Source organism: Thermobia domestica, chromosome 18 (assembly GCF_964235325.1).
Source record: "Thermobia domestica chromosome 18, izTheDome1.hap1.1, whole genome shotgun sequence".
In the NCBI taxonomy this organism is placed as follows: domain Eukaryota; kingdom Metazoa; phylum Arthropoda; class Insecta; order Zygentoma; family Lepismatidae; genus Thermobia; species Thermobia domestica.
In genome coordinates, this window is record NC_137471.1 from 41,280,134 (window position 1) to 41,307,927 (window position 27,794).

At 36.2% G+C, this 27,794-nt stretch overlaps 1 long non-coding RNA gene across 1 annotated transcript in view; it reads left to right on the forward strand.

Annotated features, from left to right (window-relative positions):
- The window catches only part of LOC145676009 (uncharacterized), a 65,863-nt gene that overhangs the window by 1,652 nt on the left and 36,417 nt on the right, over positions 1 to 27,794 (forward strand). Inside the window, exons 2-3 of the long non-coding RNA XR_014129261.1 lie at positions 7,029 to 7,255; positions 15,477 to 15,734. This is a non-coding gene — a long non-coding RNA (uncharacterized LOC145676009). The remainder of the gene's footprint in view (positions 1 to 7,028; positions 7,256 to 15,476; positions 15,735 to 27,794) is intronic.

The following is a 27,794-nucleotide window of genomic DNA, read 5'->3' on the forward strand; positions in this document are numbered from 1 at the left end:
AATTTTGGTTTCCTTTTGGAATTTATTAGTTTTCTTGGGATAACTTCTAATTACAGCGAGCCAGAATTTTTTCCCCTAAGAATTCATACTTTTTGATAACTATAGCTTAATTCTGGTTAGGTTAAGTTAGGTTAGATTACGTTAAGTTTGGTTATGTTAAGTTACATTGCGTTGTATTTATCTTCATTGTTTATATTGGCACACCGCAGTAAGAATTAACTCAAAAATACCAATCGCTGAACAAACCACGTTTATTTAAAAATAATAAAAGTGTAACAGTTTCACCAACTATAACTGAACATTAAAGCCAACATGTTCAGTTAGTTGGCAAAACTATCACACATTTTTTTATTTTGGTAAATGTTTAGCAGAAGGGGTCCACAAGTGCGTAAAAAGTACAAAATTTACGAGATAAATGGAAGGTACAAGTACTTAGACCTAACGTAACGTAACCAAATCTAACCTAACCTAAGCTACTCTGAACTAACCAAAACTAACCTAATATTAGTAGAAATAAGCGAAATTCTATCACTTTTTGGAAAATTATGCTGGACTCGTACACTAATATAATCTAACATAACCTAACCTAACCTAACCTAACCTAATGTGAACAGAAACTACCGAAATTGTAACAATTTTTTTAAGAAGAAATAACTGGACCCCTTTTGCTAAAGTATTTTCCATTATTTTAAAATAAATATTGCTTTCCTCAGCGATTTGTATTTTTAGTGTAAGTTATTTACGATAGAAGTGCTAGTATGAACCACTCAGAATTAACCAGTTTTCTCGTAACTTCCAATCACATCGAAGGGGGTGGGTAAGGTCTTATAAACTTCGTTTTATCAATTCATATCATTGCAATATTGTAAATATATATTTTTTTAAATTTATAATATTCATACAAATATTCCATTTATTCAATAAATCTAGTAAATTTTACGTAACTTAAAAGTGATGTGACTCGATTGCTTACGTCACATACATTACTCAAACTAAATTTTGGTAGTTACGTGTTATTTGTAATATCCATTATTAAATATTATGTTTACGGATAAACTTATGAATACTGATAGTAGACAAGAAAGACAATAGTAGGCATAAATGTATTTTTATAGTGCACTAGTATTTAATGTGTTTTGGTATTTTCCAGGCCCGTATCCAGGAGGATCTAGGGGGGGGCCCGCTGGCCCCCTCTAAAATTTTCACGGTAGGCTTGCAAATGAACTATAATATGGTGAGGAACTATAATATTGTTGGATCGCCCCCCCTAACTTCATCCGCCCCCCCCCTAAATTTTTGGGCTGGCTACCGGCCTGGTATTTTCTCTGTTGACGCATAATGACATTCTTCAACCTCGTCTGATTCTGTGCCCCTATTGCTATCCAGTTCCGGAAGTTTAAATTCTTTTCATTTAGACGGGGTTTTGCTAAAGTTAGGAATGGTCTGAACTAATTTTGCTGCTCATCTTGCCCAAGGGTATTTTTTCTTCTATCGTTGGGAAAGGCAAAGAATGGATTCATGCGGGCTAATATGTTTTAGAGCTATTTCAGATGCATTACACCATATTATAATTTTCAAAGACCTACAGTAAAGTACCGAAGTAACACAGCCCACTGCTGTGCGCAAAAGAGCAACGTATTTTGCGCGGTTAGTAGGGGTTGCATGATGTCCACGCACATAGAAATTTGACTCTACTATTTACGGAGGGAAACGGGGAGACAATCAACCTCGCATCTGCCAGATTTACCCCCCCCCCCTAGGATGGGCGTTGAAGAGAGAACGTAATGCAAGTTGCCATGAATGCAGAAAGTCCTAGTGACACCGGTAAGGTACATGGCACAAAATCCTGCACATCTGGTTTTCATGCTGTTAATGAGAGTGCACAGGAGAGCCTCGGGTATGTTATTCCATTCTTCCTTAAGAAAAGTTTAGAATGTCTAGAGCAGCGTTTCCCAACCTTTCTCAACTTGTGGCACACTACGAGTGTAACTTGAATTCTCGCGGCACACTCATAGATATTATTATTTGCAAATATAAAATACCATGGTATTTTTTTTTCTGTGATTACTGATCTCCTCATAGAGATGAAAGCTCGATCACTGGTTTTCCCCATACTAATTCATTATGCTTATTTTTTTATTCTAATTTTAAAATAGGAAACAATTGCAATGAAATATAAGACTCAGATTTTTAAAAATACGCTTTCTTTTTCCAAAACATTATCTAACCTTTCACTAAGAGCGAAGATCACTAAATAACGAACGAACAAACAAATGTTACTGTTTTAACCAAAACCGGTTCATATTATTGCAATCACACAGCTTGCAATGCGTCGAAGTCAAAACACGGCTGTTGAACAAAGTGTTGTTCTGTCATTCACGTGCGAATAAGTGTTCTACGGATGTTCACTTGACGTGTACCGTACAAGTGATTCCATTTCTCGGTGTTAGTATGACTCTCAATTGAAGCGTATCATAGTAGCTAACCGTGAAAATGTGTACGAGCCGAAATACTGTCTGCTACATAGTAATAGATGTAGAATAATATATTACAATTACAGTAATTTTTTACATGGTAGAAATTCATAGTACGACAAAAATACACATTTTCCTCCTGTGTCTTGCAATTTGGTTGCTATAGAATTAATAATTTTGTTTCGATTTCCTCCCGGCACACCGGTTGGGAAACGCTGGTCTAGAGGATCCGAGGTGGTGGATTTTTCTGTATAACTTATCTTCCGAGAGCATTCCAGTCGTTTTCGATGGGATTAAGGTCTGGAGAATATGAAAATCGATTTATACACATGATGTCTTCACTTCCCAGTCTGTCTGTGAGCCCATGCTGTCGTCCTTGTAAATAAAATCAGGACCGCTGTACCAGAGAAAAGACGAACATATCTTTTCAGAATCTCGATTAAAGAATCGTTCTCCAGTAACGGATTTTCCGTCAAACATGTGAAATTCTGTTCTATTCGTACCCGCCACCCATACAATAACTTCAGTACGCCATACTTGTCACATTCACGGTTCTCCTATGGATGATGTCATGCTCCACGTTGTCTCCAGATCATGTGCTGTTTAGGATCACTTGTTGCATGGAAATTGGAAAACATGCTACTATATCACTATAATCGCACTCGACTGTGGGAAAGAAAAATGAAACACTTTGTCCTTGCTTCCGGAGATACAATTCAACAAACACTATTCAACCATCGTGAAATGGTTTTGACATATGGACATAAAGAGAACCGTCAAATGTATGAGCAATTTAGGTTTGAGTGTCAGATCAATCCATTTTACCCCAACTGGTCTATGTACTGTACTTACCCTAGAACTGTTGTAACCTTCCACGACCTTCGCTATGCACATGAACAGTTGTTTTTCTTGTAACAGGGGCTTTCGAGAGTCAAGAAATGACACTCTTTGATACACCCGTCACACATGTAACCTCTATGACATCTTGACCTGCTTAAAGTCAACCAATAGCTGTGCAACGATCATAATCACTTAGATTAATCCTTCTCACCATCCTTACACAGACAACTCGCTGGACTGACAACTGCCTTTACCGTACTTTCGAATTAGTATAATTAAGTTCACCAAATGTTCCGGGTCAGTTGGTTTCGTAGCAAACAAATTTTTCAGAATCCTCCATATTGCGAAGTCGAAAACTGTAAGATCAGTTGATTTTGTTAGTTCTACATCTTCCTATCCACAATCCATTCAGTAAATAATCATTTTCAATTAATCCATGGCGGGTTAGTACCCCCATTTGGTTGACAAATTTGATTTCTCTAAGCTTCGAAAACACGGTATCGCTGTCGAGTCAAAAAAAATCACACAAAAAGTTGCACCTAGCAAATGTAATTACGTTCAAATGAGAGCGAAGCGGTCTTCGCGACACATGAATCCCGACGGACAGATATAAAATACACACATATATATTCTTTATATCTTGGGATCATAATAATTATAAGAAAATAATGACAAAGTGATCGAACATTTATCAACTTTTAAAGACACACAAGTCATTAGACAAATAATAAATACGTGGAATGATAGAAAAGTTCTCGGCCTACTCAAAGATTCTCAGTAGCTCAAATGTTTATTGTTATTTTTCGACATAGTCCTCTTTTAGGGCCACACGCTTTTTCCACCGGAGCTGCAAGGCTATTATACCCTCCTTGTAGAAAGATTCTTCCTGTATGTTAAAAAAAAAAAAGGTCTCCACAGCAGCCATGACTTCATCATTTGATGGAAAGTGGGTACCTGCTAGGCGTTTTTTTTTTTTTTTTTTTTTTTAAGATTAGGGAAAAGATGAAAGTCTGAGGGAGCCAAATCGGGGAATAAGGCGGATGTCGAACAAGCTCGAAACCACAGGACTCGATAGCAGACATCGCAATGATGGATGTACATTGTCCTTATGAAAGAGGACACGTTTTGTCAACATTCCTGGGCGTATCCATTTGATTGCATCCCTTAAACGCTTCAGGTGAGCAGCATAATATGTTCTGTTCACTGTCTCACCTTTCTAGAGGTACTTAGCCAGAATAATGTCCCGTGAATCCCAGAAATCAAAGACCATCACTTTTCCAACTGATGGAATCGATTTGAATTTCTTGGGATTGGAGAAGGAGGGGTGTTTCCACTTTTTAACAGTAGAACAGGAAGGGACATCCTTCCCTAATGTTTGCGTCATGTCATTGTGGATCTCCTGCGTGCTTATGTTCTTTTTTAGCAGATACTGGATGACTGCACGTTTGCTCGCTTTCAAAATGTGGTCACCTTGGCAACTTCAATTTTTAGTATCTGAAACAAAAGGATGTTAATGTGAAATTTGGTATGTAAGGTAGCAAAAATACATACTATTAGTCGCTAGAAGGATAATTGGCTAGAATAAGTATTTCATGCGTAGGCCGAGAACTTTTCAGTTATTGCACGTATGGTTTAAATCAGGGATGTGCAACTTGGAACAGTGGGCGGACCAATCACAGAGCTCTAAATGGCGTCGCGGGCCTCACTGTAGGTATATCATTTTTACGACAATTGAATAGTATAGTATTAAATGATGGAACATGTTCATCGTAATTTACATCACAATAACACAAAACACTGGTAACCAAAATATTTACTCACTAAAGAGGAGCAGAATAATGTATTTAGAACTTTGTCCGTACATCTAGCAATCCTTATACCGAGGAAAATTTCCCGCAATTACCTGCGTTTGCCAAGTGCTTGTCTACAGGGCTTTACCACGTTCCGCACTGTGTTATCCATGGAAAATTTACAGTTCACTCTTAACAGGTTTTGTAAAAAATAAAAAATAAAAAAAAAATATATAATAATTATTGTTTTCAATAACTGACCAGCGAGCCGGGAGACAGACTGTTGCACACGGCTGGTTTAAATGTTTTTGTATCACACACTTCATGGTCACCTTGTAACACAGAAAGAGGAAATCAGAGTATACGCTTTGTACATAAACTTACAAAAAGAAAAAGAAAATTTCGAGACGAGATGAGACGAGCAAAAATTTCTTCTTGTAATTAATGATATTTCAACCTATGTCAAAAACTCTCACTTTCTGTTGTTTGCCGATGATCTCGAATTATATTCTAAAATAAGCAAAATAGATGACTGCACACAACTCGAGCAGGATTTACAGGGTGTTGGGCAATGGTGTGACAAAAACAAACTTTCATTGAATATCTCTAAATGCAAGTATTTATCGTTCCCAAGGAAAGAAACTCCCATCAATTATTCGTATATAATTAATGGCATATCTCTATGTAAACCAAATTCAGTTAAAGATTTAGGAGTAATTTTTGATTCAAAATTGACATTCTCTCATCACACCGATGCAATCTCTAACGCTGCATTCAGAAACCTGGGTTTTATCTATAGAATGGGTAAAGAGTTCAGAAACGAGTCAACATTCATTAAACTTTATAATTTGTACGTAAAGTCCCGATTAGAATATGCGTGCGTTATTTGGACACCGAATGTAAATAAATACTTACAAGCAATAGAAAACATACAATTTAAATTTCTAAAAATGCTTACGTACAAGAAAACAGCTTTCTATCCCACACAGATTCCCTACGTGGACTTAGTAAGGAGTTTGAACTTCCTAACGTTGACGAATCGACGAAAGATGTTTGATTTACTATTTTTATATAAAGTATTAAATAATAAAATTGACTGTCCGGAGCTTCTGACGAAAATATCTCTGAGCGTTCCAACAGGCAGAACAAGACCAGGGAATACTGGTATATTTTTCTGTGAAAGGGCACGAACAAATATTCTCAGTAAATCTCCACTGTGGAGAATGTGTGACTCCTACAATGAATTAAGTCATAAAACTGATGTATTAGATATATTCAGTATGTCAGAATATGTATTTAGAAACAGGATTATTACCGAGTACCTGACACTCGAAGTGAATTGATTAATTGTACAGGTAAATGTATATATGTCTATGTATGTATTATACGACACTATAATTAGGCATTAAGCCTGTTGTGTTGTTTTCTAAATAAATAAAAATAAATAAATAAAAACTTTCTAAGAAACGAGACAATACGAAGGATATTTACAAGGTGACGAGAAACAACTTTATTTCGTGTCTTGTCTCATGAGGAATACAGGGGCGGATCCAAATCAGACTTCCGGGGGAGGCGGTGGGTTATAATACTGCTACTTAGAGTTCCTTTTAAGAGCTCCAAACTCTGGGATGGGTTTTATTTATATATAAAATAAGTAAGTTTCCTATTCCGGGGTGGGGGTGGGATTGCCTGGAGGAATATTAACCTTTTCTTGAATATTCCAATTAATAGAATGATTATCCAGGAGAGGGCGGAACGTGGCGCCAGAGATTCCTGTAACCCTCTCTATTGTGTTCTTGCTGCTAAATTTATGTAATATGCGACTTCAATCCATTGTAAAATACAATAATTTATAATTTTAATGTTGCTATTCTTAAAGAATTTATATTACAACAAATTAATATTTTTATTTTTATAATCACAGATGACAACAGACGTCGTAGAAGATGCAAGTTTTTCAGATGGTGTAGGGAATGTGGAAGAAAAATAAACTGGTGGGCTCACCACACTATATCTGGTAGACTGATAGTGGCTTTACTTGGATGCTTGGCCTATGGACTTGGTCTTTGGTGTCTGTACATAGTTGGATGTGTACAACTAGGAATATGTGCTCATTGTGCCTACAGGAGACGCTTTGATATTTAGAGATAGGTAAGTTTAAAATACTCGTTATTTTTATTACTAATAATCATCATCATAATAATAATACTTTTAGCCAGTGAGAGAGAATGGTTCTTCCAGCAGCTAATTTCTTTTAGAGTAGACAAAAAAACTTGCTTACATTAATGTAGGTGAATTATGATTATCTTCGTTCAAATTAAACTTTCTTGGAAACTGTGATGTCAAATTAGACTTGCACCAATAATTCGAATTTCGCTTATGGCTGCTCGAACTCGTTAGCATGATTAGTTGGTTGGATTGGAATTTGCCACCGCTTTCAGCATCAAGGCTATATGAGACATGAACCAGCAGTTTAACATGGAATCCAAATGCGTTTAAATTTCAATATCTTCCCACCGGGAATCGAATCCGGAATTCAGTGCACCAAAGGCGTGCATGCAGTAGCGGATAATTATTTTGCAAAATTAGATTAGAAGATATCAGTCTCAGGTTATTTTTTTCTAATGTTCACAGCAAATACAATAGAAGCAAAAAACAAATCTTACAGAACAGTTGGTCTGTTATCCTTCGTGGTTACAAAAAGGACTAATTAGGGACCAGTGTGACCACCAAACAAAAATATTTTGTACTAACCTATGCAGAAAAAAGTACTAGATCTGGGGAAAAAGAACTAAAATTTTATCTGCTCCCGTTTCAACCTATTTATGAGATTTTACGATATTAATATCTTATTACAAGGTTTCCGGCAGCTCCCCCCTCTTGTGGATGGGGGAGTGACCCCCCCACATTCTTGAAAGAACTTCCAACTTTAATTTCTTTACAGTCAAAATCCGATACAAGTCATGCAGACCACTTACAACCTCCCAATTTTGACTTTACATTCCCAAACAAAATTTCTGGCGGAATTCCTTCTTAATTGTCGTATTAGAACTTACTGTAAAATTACTAAACAAACACAAGTATGACAAATATGGAGGATGTCGGGAGAAAACAAGAAATATCATAAAATGGGCTTATTGAGAAAATCGATTTAATTTCTTAATAGCCTAGTGTTTAAACGGATCACCAAATATGTAATGTTGTTTACTGTGGTCATTTATTACTTGGAGGAGGCGACGGAACGCCGCCTATATCCGACTTACGCTGTTGTAAATATCACTGTTGAAAAAAAAAAAAAAAAAGAAAACAGGCAGAATAAAGTTACGAGGAATAGTAAAATTTTAGTAGATTGCCGAATTTTCATGAGATTCCTTTTTCCCTCCGAAATATATTTATGAGAAAAGAAGAGGAGGAGAAAAGTACTAATTTGTTGGTGAACGTACTAGAACACTAAAATATTATAAAAGGTACTAGATCTAGTACGAAAGTACTAACGGTGGTCACACTGTTAGGGACGGTATTAAGACCGAGACTAATATCGTCGCCTTGTTTCGAAAATTCTTACTTTGAAACTGAAGTATGGACTATACTGTGTGTGTTTTTTTTTTAACGTGCTTTAAAATGATGAATTAACAGTGAATGGCCAATCCAAAATATTACGCTTGATGGCTTTTGAACTTTGAATTACAGATCTTCTGGATTTAGTCTAGGAATATTTATATTTTTATTTCTGAACTACATGTACTTATAATGTTTTCTATTATTATCCCTAGGAATCCCTAGTTATTTATTAGGTCTGTCCATAAAGTATATCATACATTCTATTGTGAAGCGACTGTACGTTGCAGCGCGCTCTATCCGCCGGGATTGGTGGTGGTATAAATAAATTACACTGTTGCCAATTTAGGGGAAAAGTCGCTAAATATTGGGGGGGAGGATTCAAATTCCGAGATAGCGATAAGAAAATACTCTTGCCGTTTATATTTCCTTTTCATTTCTTTCCATCAACGCAAAAGACGATGAGTTGGGCAAGGATACAAGTGTAAACACCCTTCCACAATCTCGTTTTGTTTTCTGTTAACCTTTGCCTTCTAACAGAGGACAATTTCAACCTTTAGTGTATTTTAATGTCAACACAGCCGTTGAGAGGCATGAGCAATGCAGCATTAATAGCAAGCATAGGCAGAAGCGTAAAATGATGTCGGTGTCAGATTTTTAACCTTGTGGACTTTTATTAATATACTTAATAAAAAAAATAAACTCTGACTAATGCAAACACATTACTAATTTGTTGTTGTTGTTGTGTTTAAGTTTAACGTCCCGTTCAGCATCAAGGCTACATAAGACGTGGACCTACTGATTAACGTGGAATCCGAACCACATGAGCTCCCGCCATTACTAATTTGTGTTACAATTACGGTAATATATAATTTTCTTAATCAGAAACGTTATCTGATATGCAGCTCGGAAGTATACAGTATAAATATCAGATAATGTAGACTAGAATGAGCAATATTTTTTTTTAGATATAAGTATTTTATGCTGACACACACTCATAGTCAACGTCTTGCGAATAAAATCAGAAAAATAAACACACTGCTGAACAAGACTGCACTTATTTAATATAAAAACACATTTACACGTGACGTTTCGATCTTCTAGCCAAGATCCTCATCAGACGTACACTCCATAAAAAATATTATAGCTCTATTTATTTTAACGACTTTTCAACCAAATTGGAGTTATTTGATCTCTCGTGTAGCGACTTTTTGTATGAACGTTTTGGCAACACTGGAGCAAGTGCTTGCTCAGCAGTGTTGCCACACTTGGTACAATTGTACCAAATTCAGCCCTTTTTGTCATTAATCGGCCCGTTGGTACCACGCTGGCATTTTCAGCCCCTTTTGTGAAAGAGTTGGTACAATTCTACCCAATTCAGCACCATTTAAGAAATACTTGTCACATTTTCAAAAATGTCAGTAAGACTTTTCCTACATCTCACGTTACTCATACGTGTGTTTTACTCTTAAAAAATGCTGTTGAACATTCATTCTGTGACGTTGCACCGCATAACGCTACGAACTTTGTGTGGAAAATTCGTAATTCGAACTATACCGGGAAACAAATGACGCTAGATGGGCGCATCAGCGCCGCGCATGAAGGACACGAGAAAGAAGCAGTGTGGTGGAAATTTTAGCTTTAATCTTTAAATCTAATCTTTAATCTTTAAAACACACACACACACACACATACACACATACACACACACATTGAATCAAGTGTTGAATATTCTGATGAAGACCTCTGTTATATACTTCCTACATGCGAGAAAAGTTTCATCTGCTTCCACGGTTGTTCGGGGTCCTCCAATTTGGATGTTTTTAAAAAGTAATTTTTAAAAAGACCAATTTCTTGATTTGGACTCAAGAGGGGGAGGGGGTGTTCTAGAACTTCACCTCTTTTAGTTTTGTGCTATAGACTAATGCATTACATTGGTATAAAATAATGAATTCAGCCCTTTTTGTTTCAATTTGGTACTATTTTTCAGCCCACTCCCAGAGCTGGGACTGTGGCAACACTGTTGCTCAGTTGCCTCAAAGCTCTCGGAGAAGAAGATGGGTGATTTCGTAACTTCTGATTCGTCTCGGGTATAAGTCGAGCATGTAGCTCTCACTGGAACAAAGATACGCGATCAAGTTTTGTGTAAAACTTTGCAAGTTTGAAGCAGAAACTTTTCCAGTGGTTCGACAGGTCGTCGGGGATGAGTGTTTATCACAAAGGCAAGTCTATAGGTGACACCAGTAGCGTACGCAGGAATTTATTTCGGGAGGGGCCCAAACTCAATATGAGGGTATTTTATATTAAAATCCCTAAAATTAGGCTAAATTTACACAAAAGTAAAAATTTCGGGGGTTCGGACCCCCAGGACCCACCCCCTGTGTACGTCCCTGGGTGGCGTAAGGCATTTTTGGAAGGATGTGAAGAGGTTGATGACTACTGGTGGAGTAGTAGTAGTAGTCTGAAGAAGGAAGTGATATACTTCCGAAACTGTAACATTTCTAGTTAATTTATAATAAAGAATAAAGACAGCCTTGTACGCCTAAGAAAGTTATGTTTAGTTTGTGTTTAAGATGGACACAAGACCTTTTAATCAATATATTCTGTAATAAGTTTTCCTGGGTGAATCTCAATTTTGGTTTTGCTACTATGCACCTTGCTCTTTACAGTTTAAAGGGAAGTGGCTATGTAAGCACCCATTTGCTCAATGGCATTATCCGCCTCGCGGAGGACGGAGCGCGGATAGGGCCACGCGGAGGCCTCCGCGTGACTATGAATGCACCCATAAGAAACAATAGAACAATCTTGCCACGCGGGACTCAGCGCGCAGAGCTCCGCGTGACGTAGGTTTGATGGCGTGATACCTTTCAATTACGTAGGCTGGTCAATAAAGACTGATCATCAGTGTTTACGAGGTGAATACAACAGTAAGGCACAGAAAACGAAACATGTCTGTGTAGTGGGTGAAGTGACGAATAGATCAAGCTAGTTTGAAAGCTGTGACATCAGGAATGTGACCTTGGCAGCCAGCGTTGCCAGATCTAGCATAATGATGCTAGATCTAGCATAATTTGCGTGTCTTTAGCATCTAGCATCTAGCTTTTAGCATCCTGCCCAAATCTAGCATAATTTCAGCAAGTTTATCAAAAAGCCGCAAAACCTGGAGATGACAAAGAAGTTGGTCGTGGGAAGAAAAAGAACGGCAGAAATGTATCCTGTCTCATTGATTCATACAATCGGCAAACCATACAGGCAGTCTTATTTTCCGAAGTAAGTTAGAAACGGCTTTGGGCTTTTCTGTGTGGCTCCACCCAGGGTTTTCTAATCATTTAACTGCGAGGCATGGCCGGAGCTATGGGGGCCATTCTCCCCCAAAATTTTTGACAACTTCACCATCTTTATTTTTGACTTCATGACCATCTTTATTCCTGAATGAAAGGTCCGAGACCGACCAAAAATCTGCCCCTAGCAGACAATTCCCAACTCCGCTTATGCTGCGAGGTAATTTTCTTTCAAAATATGTAAACAAACACTTTGCATTCATTTATACGATATATACGCCATTGAGTCTGGCAACGACTACACTAGTTTAGTTGAGTTAAAGTTTTGGTCCGTGAAGTATTGAGTTCTATCCACGCATTCTTGCGCTCTGCGTATTTTAAGTTACGTTATTGTATCTCAACTTCGTTGATTTTTTCTTTTTAAAATTAGTGAATTAGTAATTCTGAGGATCTAGCATAATTTGACCGAATCTAGCATAATTTCGATCAGATTTTGGAATAATTCCGAGCTGTGAGTCTGGCAACGCTGTCGGTAGCCGTTCGAGCACACGTGGTTTCAGTTTCGCATAAGGCAAGATGGAAGTGACACGCGAAGACAGTACAGTGCACTGAAATTCTCTTTCATCATTTTGACCCTGAGTCTAAGAAGCAGAGTCGTGTCTAGCAGTCTCCTTCATAATCAACACCCGAGAAAGCGAGAGTGGTTGCTTCTGCTGACAAAGTTATGATCATCTCATTTTTCGATATCCGAAGCATGGTGTACAACATGTTGTCCTACCCCATACAATTGTCACGGCAGTGTATTATAAGAGTGTATTGAAAACCCTCCAATGACACATTCATCGGAAACGACCACATTTGGAAGGAACAGGATGGATGCTACACCATGATAATGCCAGGCCCCATGTTGCCAATGTTGTTATTGACTATCTTGCAAAGATCTACGTTCCGTGTGTACCCCATTCTCCATATAGCTCTGATTTAGCCCCTTGTGATTTCATTCATTTTCCAACTTTGAAGAAACACCTCCGGGGTCGGCGTTTCGCATCTTCAGGGGCGTTTCTTTCTAGCTGATTTTTCCATCCTTTTCCATAAGTAAATCTTGAACCTTATTATAATGGAGATTATTATAATTGTAGTAAACTCATGTGTGAAAGTACAGAATATGAGTATGACTGTCCAGTTCTACATCATAAGACTGAATGGAAGACTCAGAGACCATTCTTATAGCCACATTTTGCAGAGTTGTCATTTATTAAATATGTCGTAATAACTGTTTATATGAAGTTTTAACTTTTATTTAGTTAATGATGATAATTGCATTTACAATAGCAAAAGAACACATTTGGTGTGAGGCCTGTTTCCCCTATTAGTTCTCGCCCTGCTCCGAAACAAACTATTTTAAAACAGGGCTTGTATATCATAGAATATTTACAACTTACTAAAAAGTAATGTTTATTGTTCCGTTTCTTAACACATAACGATCCCAGTCAAGTAACATTTCGATTATATAAGGTTGCTTGGTTGAATGATTTAATAATATACATGAATCATTTAATTTTCTTGTGTTCTTTAATTTCCTCTACCTCTCTTGAAGGAAGAGTGAGTGAAAGTTGATAATCTCAACGTAAAAGACCTGGGATTCTTTTTTCTGATAGCTGTTCTTTTCGAACAGACAGTAAATGATAATTACTGACTGAATGTCGAAAGCTCATTTTATATTCTTAACGGTTGTCCCAAACTTTTCATTCACATTTTATGCCACAACAGAACACATGAATTGAATCTTACTTGTGGAAATTTCTGACACCTTTTTGTTAGTAAATTAATTGTTTTGTAAACATTCATATCTGACGATTATTTACGAAAAGCGAAAATGATGTGGAAATTTTTCATAAAGCTGGCAGCACAACTCTTCGCTTTACAGTAACTGATGGATATCTATATTCATGATAGTAGTGAAAATAAAGTTACCTTCATTGCAGTAAGTGTACTTTATCTAAAATATATTTTTCCAGTTTGTCAGTATTGAATGATTAATTGGTTATGAAATATATTTGCAGTAGAAATGTAATTTATCAGATATAAAATTAGTTTGGCGTATAAGTTCCAATTACATGCTTATTTGCATACATTTCATTCTAATTTCACACCTATCCAAGTATCACTGATTATTCTAGAGATTTTAAACCATGAAGTCTTATAAGTATTTGTTTTGGTACTTAAAGGAAAAAAAAACCTGCAATATATGTAATAAACACCAATTTTAACATCAAAGCATTAAATTTGAAATTTACATGTGTAACAAATATTATACTTTTAAATATTTACTCATATCTTCATGTTCTAGAAAACAATTTTAAGGAAATATCTGAGACCGAGTTTCGAACCCACGATCTTCAAGATTCGCAAGTGTTTGCGAAGACTCGATGCCTCATTACACTCGGCTCCCGTCGGCACAAGTGTTTCTTGCAGCTAGTATTTATATAAAGAAGAGAGGAAAAATGCAACTCCTTCTATACAGATCTGTGGGAATTGTGATTTATCTAGGGTCATTTTTTGGACTTAGTCTCTGAAAGGGTATCGAGGTTTTTGTGAACACAAGTGTACATTTGCTATCAACATTGTAATTTATTTGAAACAGTACTCACTTGTAAGGTTCTTAAACCACCGAACGTCAAGTTCATTTGGGTTATTCACAGTTGAATTGGTCACTCCATGTTATGGGGCGTTTACACTTGGTCGATTTAGTCGCACGGCTAAATCGACTCGTTGCATTTGCGACTAAATCGAAGCAACTAGGCCGAATCAGATCGATGGATGTGTTCAATTGTTTCAACCGAAATTGAATGCTGTTTGTTGACTCGCTCTCCTCTGGTCGATCCGAAATCGACTGGCAATTTTAAAGATGTCCAAGCAAGCAGTAATTGGTACAATTTGCGGTGTTATAGCAGAAGAAAATAGAACGTCTTTCAATTCAGTTGCCAGTCGATTAGTCGCCTTCGATCAACAAGCGATTAAATTGAAGTCCCGTTTACACGGTCGATTAAGTTGAAAGTGACGTCAATTCAACTGAATCGAACGCAAATCGACTAAGTGTAAACGCCCCATTAGGTAGGTGTCAGAGAGATCGTTAGTCCGTATCTAACTTACGTATCAAAACAGGTCATTATAGTCAACTCCTTTTCTGTTAAAATGATGTTCGTGGTCTATGTAATATACGTTCTACCCATTTTCCATAGACAGTCAAATTAAATTCTCAGCGAATAAGAAAAAATGTGTCATAGACTTTACCATTTGATACTAACTTCCTGAACTGCACCTTATGGATACTTAATACTGCAATCATTTATGAGAAAGTAATTTGTTGTTGTAGCAGGAACGTGTTCTTCCTCTGACAGTGCTTATAGCTTCTCTACTCACTTCTTTAACTACTAAAATCCATATATAGGCATATATATGTAATAAAGTTTTAAGTCAATCCTATTTACTGTTGTGTAAAATGAACTTTGTGTTCCTCTTGTCTTTTACAGACTCACATTTCCAGAAATCTTCTTCTTCATACGTGATGATTCGAGGGCCTCACAGTACAGTGATAAACTGATTACTATGTAGGCCATGTAGTGAAGACATCAGAAGGCATATCTTAACCGTAGGAAGAAGAAAGGGTATCAACGGTAAGATTCGAAGGATATCTACACGCATCTTCGGTTACAAGAGGAAAGATTTTCACGTGATAATCTGTGATTAGGATCCTTTTCCACTTCAGGATCCTTTTTAAACACCTGGAGGTTAGTGTTCAGTTAGATACTCACAAAACGTTAATAAATTTCAACATAAATAAGGTTGGTAAGGTTTTTGGAAATAAATAAAAGAAAGACACATAATTTAGGCAAATATGACAACTAGAGTTAGAATTGCAGAGGCAAATGTGTATGAAAAGTAGATGAACTTCGCCTCTTGAGAAGTGGCGGACTTACCTATGCCGGCGCCCCTAGGCACGATTCGCCCGGCCGTCCCATTGTTTTTCGTGATTATAGAAAACGTCTCGATGTAATAGGCGATTTTTCATTTTCCATCATTTCACGCTTTTATTCATGCTTTTGTCCAAGAAGGCATAGTGAAATAAATTGTTTTGAATTTTGAAAATATTCACAACTTCGCTTTCTTATTCGTTGGTGAAAAAGACACAAAGGACATACTTTAATCCTTTACTTCACGCTCCTGTTATTTTCCAAAAATATGTGTTTAAAAAAATAAAATCGTAAAATAATCACAAAACATCAAAAACCGCGCAGTAAGACTGATAAGTATGCACGATGATAAGAATGCTCGATGCAGATATTTTCCTATATGTCACTTGCACAATCATACATTACAGATAAGGACATGCTTAAAGGTATGACATATAATATTATTATATGTCATATCTAATCTTTCAATGATTTAAAAGAAACTTAGAGAAATAGGTGTAATTCTTTACGTCAGATATTACATACCTCACTGCGAGACCTGTTTCTATGACAATGTAAACAAACCATTTTAAATTTCAGGCAGAAGTGTCCCTTACGTACGGGCTTACCTCTATCCTTTGCTGATGTACAAATTTTTCTGTCCACGTACTCACTGTGTTTCAATTCTCAGCTTTCTCACTATTAACAGTTTGTAATCAAAGATCAATTTAAATAAATTATTAACAACGAATTGCTTTACCCGCACTCAGATAGGCAAGGAATGGCCAATATTTTATTTTTGAGAGCTACTTTTCATGCCACAAATCACTGGCAGTCTACTTATCTGTTCGCTATAGTCCACTGGCTTCAATCATTAAACAATAAAAATATTCGACACAGACCACCCCGTGCTAATTCGCATGACTTGTCAGTCGACTAATAGATAATTTGGCTTGGCTTCATTTTACTGGTTATTCACATTGAACGACTAAACACAATTCCATGAACTTTGAGATATTTCTATGGACGACTCTATCTAGCAATGGACTGTTCTGTGTGTTGTAATGTGAGATTTGCAATTTTTTCAGAACTCATTCATTTTCTTGTAATTCTATAATACATTGATTGCTACTGTCATTCAATTTCTTCATGGAAAGTCGATACTAATGTATTATAGACCCTACTATCTCCCATTTTGTTATTGTTGACTTATGTCTACAGACATCTTGGTATAAGTAAAGCTAAAGGCCGCTGTTCGATTTTTTCAGAAATTAAAATTATTTCACAAGTTATTTCCTAATTCCTTCTTCAGTATGCTCACAGGTGCGAACAGTACATACCAACCTGTAAACGATCTAACCTTACATCTATTCCGAGGAGCAGGGCAGAATGAAGGTAAATGATCTGCGAGGCTGTGTCGCGGAAAAAGGCTCCTTAATATGTGTGCGTATGCGTGTCAAGGAAGTGAAGTACGGATTCCTAATTCTCCTTTACGTTTTTTTTCACAGTTCATCTCTAACCCTTTTCTTGACAATGTATCCTTTGGGATACATATTTTTTTGAACATTTTTCGTTCTTTGACTACCTATTTTGGCAATGTATCCTATGGGATACATTACATCACAGCCTTGTCTAAATAAAACATGTAACTAAAATGTGCAATTATCTATTATTTTATAATGGCACGGAAGTCGCATACAGTATTTTTTCTGAGCAACACAAGTCTCCTTGCCAAGAAAAGGGCTAACTCCCCTCGTAATCCTATCCAGCAATAAAGTTTATTCCCTGCGGAAACTTTCTCGGCACTAGAGACAAACTCGGTATTGTCTTGTCAAAGGTGTTGTAATGTACCATTACAGTTGAAAGTAATGGCAACTTTTTTTTACGCACCCTGTACCTAGTAATTTTTTTAAATTCAATTTCGGTTTAGTTACACAATTTATTTACTCTCTTTACTTCGAATTAAATATAATGAATCGAAAGGTTTCATTAGTAACCATATTCCCACTGAATAATATACTTATTTATATTTTGCTTAAGTGTAAATCCCATTTTCACATATACAAGTCGAATAGTTACAAGGTTTACCATTCTGACGTCATACCGAAACATAGTTCCGTCATTGGATATAAATTTTCTTAATTTCAGACCAATCTAGAATTTAGTCAGGTACCTAATCTTTCCCTCACCCCCTCTCACTAGTCCATAGTCACTTTCAGATCCGGTTATATCTGGATTTGCCAAATTTCTATTTGTTTTGTAATTTCCGCGGCTAAAGTTTTCGTTCTGATTGGAGGAATTCTCCTACCTCTGGCTTTTTCGGCGCAATGTTATCAGAATAATCGAAGACACACTAGCAGGAGCAGCTTGTGATTTTCTTGCCAAATATTTTTCGGGAAGGATTCGAATTTCCAAGGACAACTAAGGTAACATATAATGTAATTCAATAGTTAAAGATTTACAACGGAATAGGAGCCCGGAAAATCCACAAATTTTGGTAAAGAAGCTGCAATTCAGTGAAATAAGGATTGGTGTTTACATGACGCCATGATGTCATCATTTTAGAACAAATATAGTGGAAGTGTGATTCTACCCTCCTCTTCTTTCAAACCATAGATTCAGTTAGGGATTAGGGGAAATACGACCTGGTTTTGTGTATTTTGTTCGTGTATACAGTAAATGTGATTTTTTTTTTAGTAAGTGTCTGTATGTAGTAGGTTTTGTAACACTAACTATCATAATGGCAGCTTAAGCTAGCGTAAAAGGGCTCCTATCCCCTTTTCCAAATTGAACCAATTCTAGCGGGGGGATGGGTTAGTTATTATTTGTTTTAGGGCCTTTTCCCCTTTCAGGGGAAGGGTCCCTTAATAAACCTCGTTAAGGTGCCCCCAGGGCATCAATCTTTAATAATTATTTTGTAAACCTGCTCTATTTGTTGTATTTCCACCTCTTATGTCAACTTATTAAATAACACCAATTATTTCTTTATACGCGGATCTTTAGTAAATTGAGAATGATTATTGATTATCGGGTTTACATATAAAGTACAATGTTGCAACCTTATGAGAAAGAAAAAGATAATTTTGTTAGTCAGGGTTTTTGTTTTGTCTTTGAGCCAATAAAATATGAATACTTATCGAATATAAAAAGGTTATGTAGAATTTAAATGTCGACGAAATATTAAGATGGATATTAAAGTGAAATTTATTATATTGAGTAATATGAATATATATATATATATATATGCGAGTATGTATGTAAAGGGCTCGGTATTTACCCTGGTTGTTTTAGGTTGCCATAGACTTTTGACACCCGATATTAACCAACTATTTGTGATATACAGTATTACCGCGTAAATTGTAATAAATTACATTTTGTTGAGTTGTTATTGATGTTTGTGACTATTAAAGTTGAATATCATGTTAAATACTGCATGTAAATAAAACAAGTAGCAGGTCGTAAGAAAAGTAAAAATAACCTAATCCTTATCCAAATTTATTTTGCGAGATCATAGTGAAATTAGTAAGCCCCACCAACTAATCTTCTATCAGAAAACTGTGAAACAAATCCTTCCCCTACGATCGGAAACCTAACTATTCAGTGACTAGAATATTTTGACTACATGATCTATACTAGGAAAAAAATTAGTGATCTTAAATTCAATGAACTGAAATTTGGTTAATAATTTAATGTGAATACAGGAATATGGAAATATGTTCCCAATGTTTGGGACTGGACTCGATATTTTAAATCTCGATAAACTTTGAAATTTTATATCAAGTGCGTCAAGTGACGAAATAAAAAATATATATATGTAATATGAAGCAACTATTTGTCTATAGTTAAAACAAAAACGATTAAATACTCTCATGGACACAAATCATAGTGAATAAAGAGAGTTGAAAAAGGAGTTATTATCGACGTGAGAACAAAGACTCATAAAATTGTCGAAATGTCTCCTCTTGGGACAGAGACTTAATAAAATGCTACTAAAGTTTTTTTTTTTTTAAAGAATGATTAACCAATTATATTTTTTTTTCTTTCTTTTTCCGCAATGATATGTATTCATTGCACTGAATCTTAAATATATTGACCTTTGAATTTTCTTTTTTTTTCTCCTTTATTTTTGTCTTTCGTCTTTTGTCGAATTTATTTTTATGTAATCCAACTTTTAATATCTCTAGAAAGAGAAATGTGTTATTTGATCTTGTTGAAAGTAGCGGATTTCTGTGCATGCTTATGAAACATTCTTTTCATGTATTAAATTTTTCCTGTTATGTCAAACTAAGTTTTCTTTTATTGAAATGTAATAAATGTCTATAGAAATGTAGTTAGGTTAGTTTAATTCAACTAAATACAACCTGAAGTATACATTGTCCTGTATGAATGTGTGTGTGAGTGAAATGTAGGTTTAGTATTAAGTGCACCAATTATTGTGACATATATGTGTGACTTATTATAATTAATGGTAGTTAGCAATTAAAGTCATTGAATGTCAATACTAACTTAATTTAAGTTGGCTCTATGAAGGAAGCAAAAAGGACGGAAATAGCCTGAACGAATGATCATCATGGGAGAACTGTGGAAGTCAAAATCTTCGACAAATATGTGCTACTCTAATTTTTTTTTCTTTCCTGTGGTCGATTCTAGCATGCCATCAACTTCGTCGTTTGTTTTACAAATATTGGATATTAGTCTAGAACTCCTGGAAATATTGAATAAACGGTTAAATTAAACTTTCTCATCTATCTCAGAGCTAGATTGGGATAATTCGGTAGTTTGGGTTAAATGGATCTAGATCTGGGATGTATGGGTTAACATGTGTCTACCTTTGATCACCTTAATACCAAACATTCACCCAATAGCTATCGGAAATAATCCCAATTCGATAGTTATTCACTTTTTCTTTACCATATCTCTCAAAATATCCAGTAACAGTTTCCTCTTTATCACCTTCTTACTTTACCTCTTTCCTCCTCTATCTTCCTTTTTCTTTCTTCATCTTCTTCTATTTTTTAATAAAACTGAAAAGGGGGTCGTGACTCGAAATTCTATATGAAATAAACACGGTCATGTATTCATTTGATTTTATTTTCTTTAGAAGTCAGATAAAAAGTTTTCTCATTTCGATCGAACCTAGTATGTTCGAAATTAAGAAATGGATAATATATTCCAATACAATTAGACATAAGCTGATAGCTTCATGTACATCCCCACCAGGGGTGAAGGGTTCCCACTCACGACTTATTCCATGCATCGCATTTGTTACAGAGTCTTTTTCTTTTCTTCTTTCTTGCCCTTTATCAGTTTTAGATTGGAAAACGTGACAGGATTCGTTGTTATGGAAACGGTGGTTTCTATAGCAACGGCCCCTTTTTCAGTGTTATGAAGTTTATTTCCCAAATGTTACCATTTCACGTGAGATAAATGTAGCTCTTATCCAATGTGAAAACCATATTACTTTTTGACTCCGACTTGCATTTTATTTTACTTTAAGGTATATAATATGAAGAAGGTTAGGAACTGGGCTCTTATGCAGGATGTAAATAACCTTTTTTGGTCAAATTTATACAGGTGATAGAGGGGTCCAATATAAGTATTTTGAGCTAGGAAACCGAAAGTCCAAAACGGCTAGTTCAAGCGCCACGTCATCTTCGACGTATCAATAGAAGTGTTATCAAGGCAATGTAAACTCCTTTATTATGCATAACACTACATCTGAGTACGTAAGTTTTAGTACAAACAAAGTATTGCTGCACTGTACGTACCAAACACTCACAGTAACTGCTCAGAGTGACAACCACAACCTCGGTAAACGTAGCATAATGCCTATCGAAATTTTGCCTTACTTTCTCAAATATTCCCGGTATCTCCTGCACAATCAAGTAGGAAACTAGCATTGTTGCAAGCAAGTCTTCGTCGGATTGATGTGTCATCGAAATAAAAGGCGAGAGGATTGTAATCCGGTGGCCAGCGCGTTCTCCGAAACTCAACCCTCTTGCCTTTTCCTTTTTCTTTTGAGGACAGGAAGACTTGCCTGCAAGAGTCTTAGCTGGATGCTTGATTGTGCAAGAGACATCGGGAATATTTGAGCAAGTGAGGCAAAATTTCGATAGGCGTTGTGATACGTGCATTGAGCTTAGTGGTCGTCACTTTGAGTGTTTCGTACGTACAGTGCAGCAGTGCTTTGTTTGTGCTAAATCTTACGTACTCAGATGTAGTGTAATGCACAATAAAGAAGATTACATTGACTTGATAACACATTTTCTATTGATACGTCGAAGTTGTTCCCACAGATTGGCGCAACTTCAAGATGGCGTGGCGCTTGAACTAGCCGTTTTCGATCTTCGGTTTCTTATCACAAAATACTTACATTGGACACCTCTATCACCTGTATAAATTTGATCCAAAAGGTTGTGGACACCCTGTATAATTATACGTATTACAGGCCAAGATATCATCAAATGATATGGATCATACTACACAGCGCTAGATTTAATCCTTGGGCAATTGCACATTTGAAGGTGAATTCTCCTGGCTGTAAGTCGATGAATTTTGCTAAGCACAACAGGTGACACTTATTTCTGGTAAAGTTAAACGGGCGGGAAGACCCGAAGTAAGGAAAGACTCTTATCCAACATCAGAGTTTTCTGTTTCTAATATTATGTAAATATACAATTAATTAACAAAGATGTACCATATTTCTAATCTAGGGAAAGAAATTGCCCTCTCGACGTGTCTTCCTCTCCAACTCGACACTCCGGCACCTGGATAGCAAAACACTACACAACTAGCAATGCGGTTCCTTAGCTTTGGACACAACGGGACTGCAAAATCAGTCGGATATAAATCTGTTGTCTTTCTGTGATAAACTACAGCTCTTTATAGCGTTGTTTCTATGTTCATAGACGACTTAGATATTTCCACGTGCATAAAACCTCCCTTAACCATCACTCCCTTTTTTTTTTTTTTTTTACCAAATTTACAGATTTTTTCCTGTAAAATTTCAAGGAAATGATTCTGTGTTCTTAAGGTTAGGTGAACTTAGTGGTAGAACGTTCACCTCTGATACGTGGGGTAACTAGTTCGATCTCATACCGCACCAAGTGGGCTTTGTGGTGGACAAACACCGTATTTGTGGGTTTTCTCGGGGTTCTCCCGTTTCTTCGCACTTTCTTCATTCCACCATTCCATTTCTTTCTCATCATTACTGTCTCCATTAGGCTATCGGCAAAACCGTGGGACGTAAATTTAAAGATTTTATTTCATTTCCAAGTCCTTTAGGTGATGTTTACGTAACACTTCTACTTGTTGCTTAACATAATGGATTTCCACTTCTCTTCTTGTAGACTAGGAAAGTTAGCTCAAAAAATTACTGAACCGGGAACAAATTGCAATACAATTTCTGTTAATGGATTCTTATGGAAAAATACCTGGGGATTACGATGGCGAAAAGTCTACCTCTCTCCAAGGTGGGGGTAAGGCCTCAATGGACAATTTTCCAACATGGCCGTCACACCCTACTACTATTCGCATAGTTTCACTTACGCGCCTCGTGTGTCCCTCCTAATTAATATAGAGCAATGAGTAATACATCCAGGGCCGGCGCAGGGGGTGTCGAGACGTGCCACCGCTCAAGGCACGTCTAGTGGGCGGCAAAATTTGAAAAAGAAAAGAATACTATAATGCTTCGTAATATAATGCTTCGTAATAGGCCCACATGGAAACATAAAATTGTGTTCCCTGAGAATGTAATTAAACTTACTTCACTCACATTCAGGAAAATACTCACTCAGGAAATTCAGAGCATTCCCCTTCATTTCCAATTATCAAACTATTAGCCACAGGTATCTCTTCAAGATTTCCCTTGCAGCGGCGTAGATAAGATTTTCAGCTAGGACGGATAAGATTGTCAAGTGTCTTTTATATTTTTTCTATTCACCAATATTCTAATGCTCCACTCCACAAGTACGCAAAATGTACACTCCCGCTTGAGACAAGCCGTTCTAGCCTACAGCACCTAGAGACATTTAGGTTCTAGCAGCGAGTTTTTAACCAATTTACAATTTTTTTCATTATCATATCTTATCAACAATATATATATTTATAACAGTGGCGGCCGGTGGATTGTGGTTTCGGGTGTTGCAGTACCAACGTTAAGAGACAGAAGATATAAAGTTGACTCATTGACTAATCAGCATAACTTTAGATGCAAATGCTATGTGACATGTTAAATTAAATAAAATCCTGTTTTTAAAAAATAAAAAATGCAGAACATTTTATCCGATTAATCACCTTAATTAATTAGTAAGTTCATTCTCCTCTCTTTGATTGGAGCAAATCTGTCTAATACATGTTGGTTGAACTCTGGTATTCTTAGTGTCAGGTCTTTTTCAATGGAAAGCATAACCAATGGTGATAACCTTTCTTGGACATTCAATTCCTTGAAAGTGTCAATTCTTTCTCATGTGGAAAAAAACTTTTCGTCTTTTGCTGACGCCATAGGTACTGTTAATATTAATTTCAAAGCTTTGTAGATTTACTAAATATTTTTTTCTAAATTATTGCGAGCAACTCATTCTAGCAAACTCAGTCCTTGACAGTGATCCGAATTCCTCTTCAGCGTTGACTGAAGAGAGTTCGTAGCAGAGATTTGTGTTATAAAAAAAATGTACATTGAACACACTTTATTCACAGTTTATCCAGGAAGATTTAAAATAAATTGAGAAAATGTATCTGGTGAAAACAACACTACTGAATAAGATATCCTGTAAATTTAGTATTTGAGGGAGGTCCAATACGTCTACATAATATGGAACCTGTCTTATACTGCACCCGAAAAGACGATAAGTAATTCTTACTTACTGTCACCCATATTTTGAGAAAAAATGATAGAACGATTATTTTTATAAGAAAAGAAGAGTACATGATGAGGCGTAAAATAAAATATTTAGCATACATCAATCGTTTCTCTGTTAAACAAGTATAGTTCGTAAAGAAAGTCTACAAAAATCGTAGTCAAGTTTCGAAATTTTTGAGAGGTCCGGATCCGGTGGACCCCCTCGTGGATACGCCCCTGAGCATTGCTAAGTAGTCCAAATTCAATGTGGGTTCCCCATCATACAGTTTTATGTGGAAATTATCAAGAGAATAAAATACACTTATTTTATAAAAGAAACATGTTTATACTAAAATACTATCCACGGGGGGTGGAGGGAAGGGAGCGATTCTACATACAGACTTATTAATATTTGATTCACAAATTACTGTAGAAGAAGCCTTCATTATCAATATAAGCTAAGAATTAACTTGTAAATGCGGGTCTACTTTCATTTGTTTTCTCCTCTACTAGATATTTTCTTTCTTATTTTGTAATTTTCCAATCACTTTTTTAAATTGTCATTATATTGATTTGCTTCAGTATGGTCCAGTAATTTAAAAATATGAATGCATAAAAACAAATTCCATTTGTTAATTGCTAGCGAAAGAAAATTCAGAAATCTTATTTAGCGTGAAAAACCTTCTCGTTCACTGGAAACCGGGCTGTGTTGCAGAAGCACTGCAACGACCAGTCCCTTTAACTTCTGAGATAGGGAAAAGGAGACTTAACATTTGCTCCAATTGCCGCGCTGAAGGAATCTGGTCGTTGCATGCTCGCTGCAACACAATGTAAACTAGAGACTCTGTGACGGATTATTTTTCGCTTTTTAAAACGGATTAAACGGAACGGACAGTTACAGAAGTAAAAAATATGTTATTTAAAGTGTATATATGCAAGTATTAAAAAGTTTTTTTTTCTGTTCTTTACTACTATCGATAATAATATTTTTTTCTTGAAATACTTTGGTCGTTGCGCAACGCTGCAACACTAACATTAGCCGCCACTGATTTATATATAATTGTTTTTATATTTAAACAATACAAGTTTGACTGCGTCATGGCCGAACACATTAAAAGAACCATGGGAGGACAAAATAAATACCACTACGAAAAGACGTCCATTTTTTAAGTTCCAATTCTTAGTGAGTAAATTGAAAGTAAAATACTGTTTTTGTTGAGAGCTGCAACATCTTACACTATAATGCTAGACTGTACACCAGATATTTCTGGTACAGAGCAAAGGATCGTTCGTTTTCTACAAATTGCATACAGTAATGGAGAATGGCTTGTAAAAATTTGCGAACACTTTCTTGGTTTCGTACCAGTAAAAGGCATCACTGGTCTAGAACTTCTATCGAAGACATGAAGGGCCAAAGATATGACAATAGTTCCAATATGAAAAGCAAAACCAAATTCCCAGGCCTTCTATGTTCCTTTACTAAACTTTATCGTTAACGATGCAGCCAAAACATCTCAGTCCATCATTTCATTTTTTTGTATAGTTAAAAAAATGTTTATGACTTCTTTTCTGTCAGTTTAACGTTGGGTCATACTAAAGGAATATATTAGCAGCCTCACTTTAAAACCATTCAGCACCACAAGATGGGAGAGCCGAGTTGATACTCTGACTCCACTTAGATATCAAATAGAGGTTTATGATACCTTATTTCAAATAAATAACGATAATAGAATACATAGAATGGTCGCCTACGATGCTCTGTGTATAGCAAACCAGCTGCGTGACGTTACTTTCCTTTGCTCTTTCGTTATCTGGTATGACTTTTTACTCCACCTAAACATAGTAAGCAAAGATCTCCAAAACAACGATTCTCGTGTGTTGAATGCAGTCTGGGTTTCTTGAAAATATATCTGAGTACTTTGAGAGGAGCTGAAATGATGCAAAATTTCAATCTATCTTAGTTGATATGATTTGGCATCAGCATTAGATATGAATGACCCACGGATATGGAAAAAGAGAGATTCAGTACGAGGCAGAGGATGAAGCTATTGAAGATCCACATAACAAAATACAAGATCGATTTTTATTACTACTTCTAGACGTGATTGTGTTAGCTTTAAGAGAAAGGTTTGGGCAACTTAAACATCACAGCGAGTATTTCGATTTTCTTTACGATATAAGTAATCTGAACGATATGCCACCTGAACATTTGTCTGAAAAGTGCCTGCATTTTAATATGCAAAGAATGAAAAGATATTAACCCCAGTGATTTGAAAGACGAGCTGAAACCATTAACCGCTATAATTAAGCCTAAAAGTTCACCAAAAGAGACTAAAATTAATTAAGGAATATGACTGCTCCCTATGTCAGTGTTGCAGTTATGATTTTGTTTATCCTACCAGTAACCGTGGCAAGTAGAGAAAGAAATTTTTCGAAACTTACTCTAAGCTTATTAAAACCTATCTACGTTCTTCCATATCTCAAACACGTTTAAGTGGTCTAGTGATGATATCAATGGAACATTAATTGGCTGAAACATTGGACTACGCGAATGTGATAAAGGAATTTGCTCATACCAAAACAAGAAAAGTTTTTTTTCAATTACAGTATGTTAAATTTGTGTATTTCTATTGTGTTTTAATACATAATAAGTCTTAAGCTAATTACTTACTTTTACCGTAATATTTGATTCACTATATCACAAAAGCCATGGTGATTGGAACGAAGGGGTCTGTGTCAAATATAAAAGTAGGAGGGGAGAAAATAGAACAAGTGAATAGTTTTCGATACCTGGGTAGTGTTCTTAGTAATGACATGAAATGCGAACGTGAAATAAAAGCAAGGATAGGAATGGCGAAAGAAGCCTTTAAAAGAAAGAAAAGTCTGTTTTGTGGGACCTTGAACAAAGAGTTGAGAAAAAGACTCATAAAATGCTTCGTGTGGAGTGTTGTGCTGTATGGGACGGAAACGTGGACATTGCGTAAGGGTGACGAAAATCGACTGGAAGCCTTCGAAATGTGGGTGTGGAGAAGAATGGAAAGAGTTAGTTGGGTCGAGCG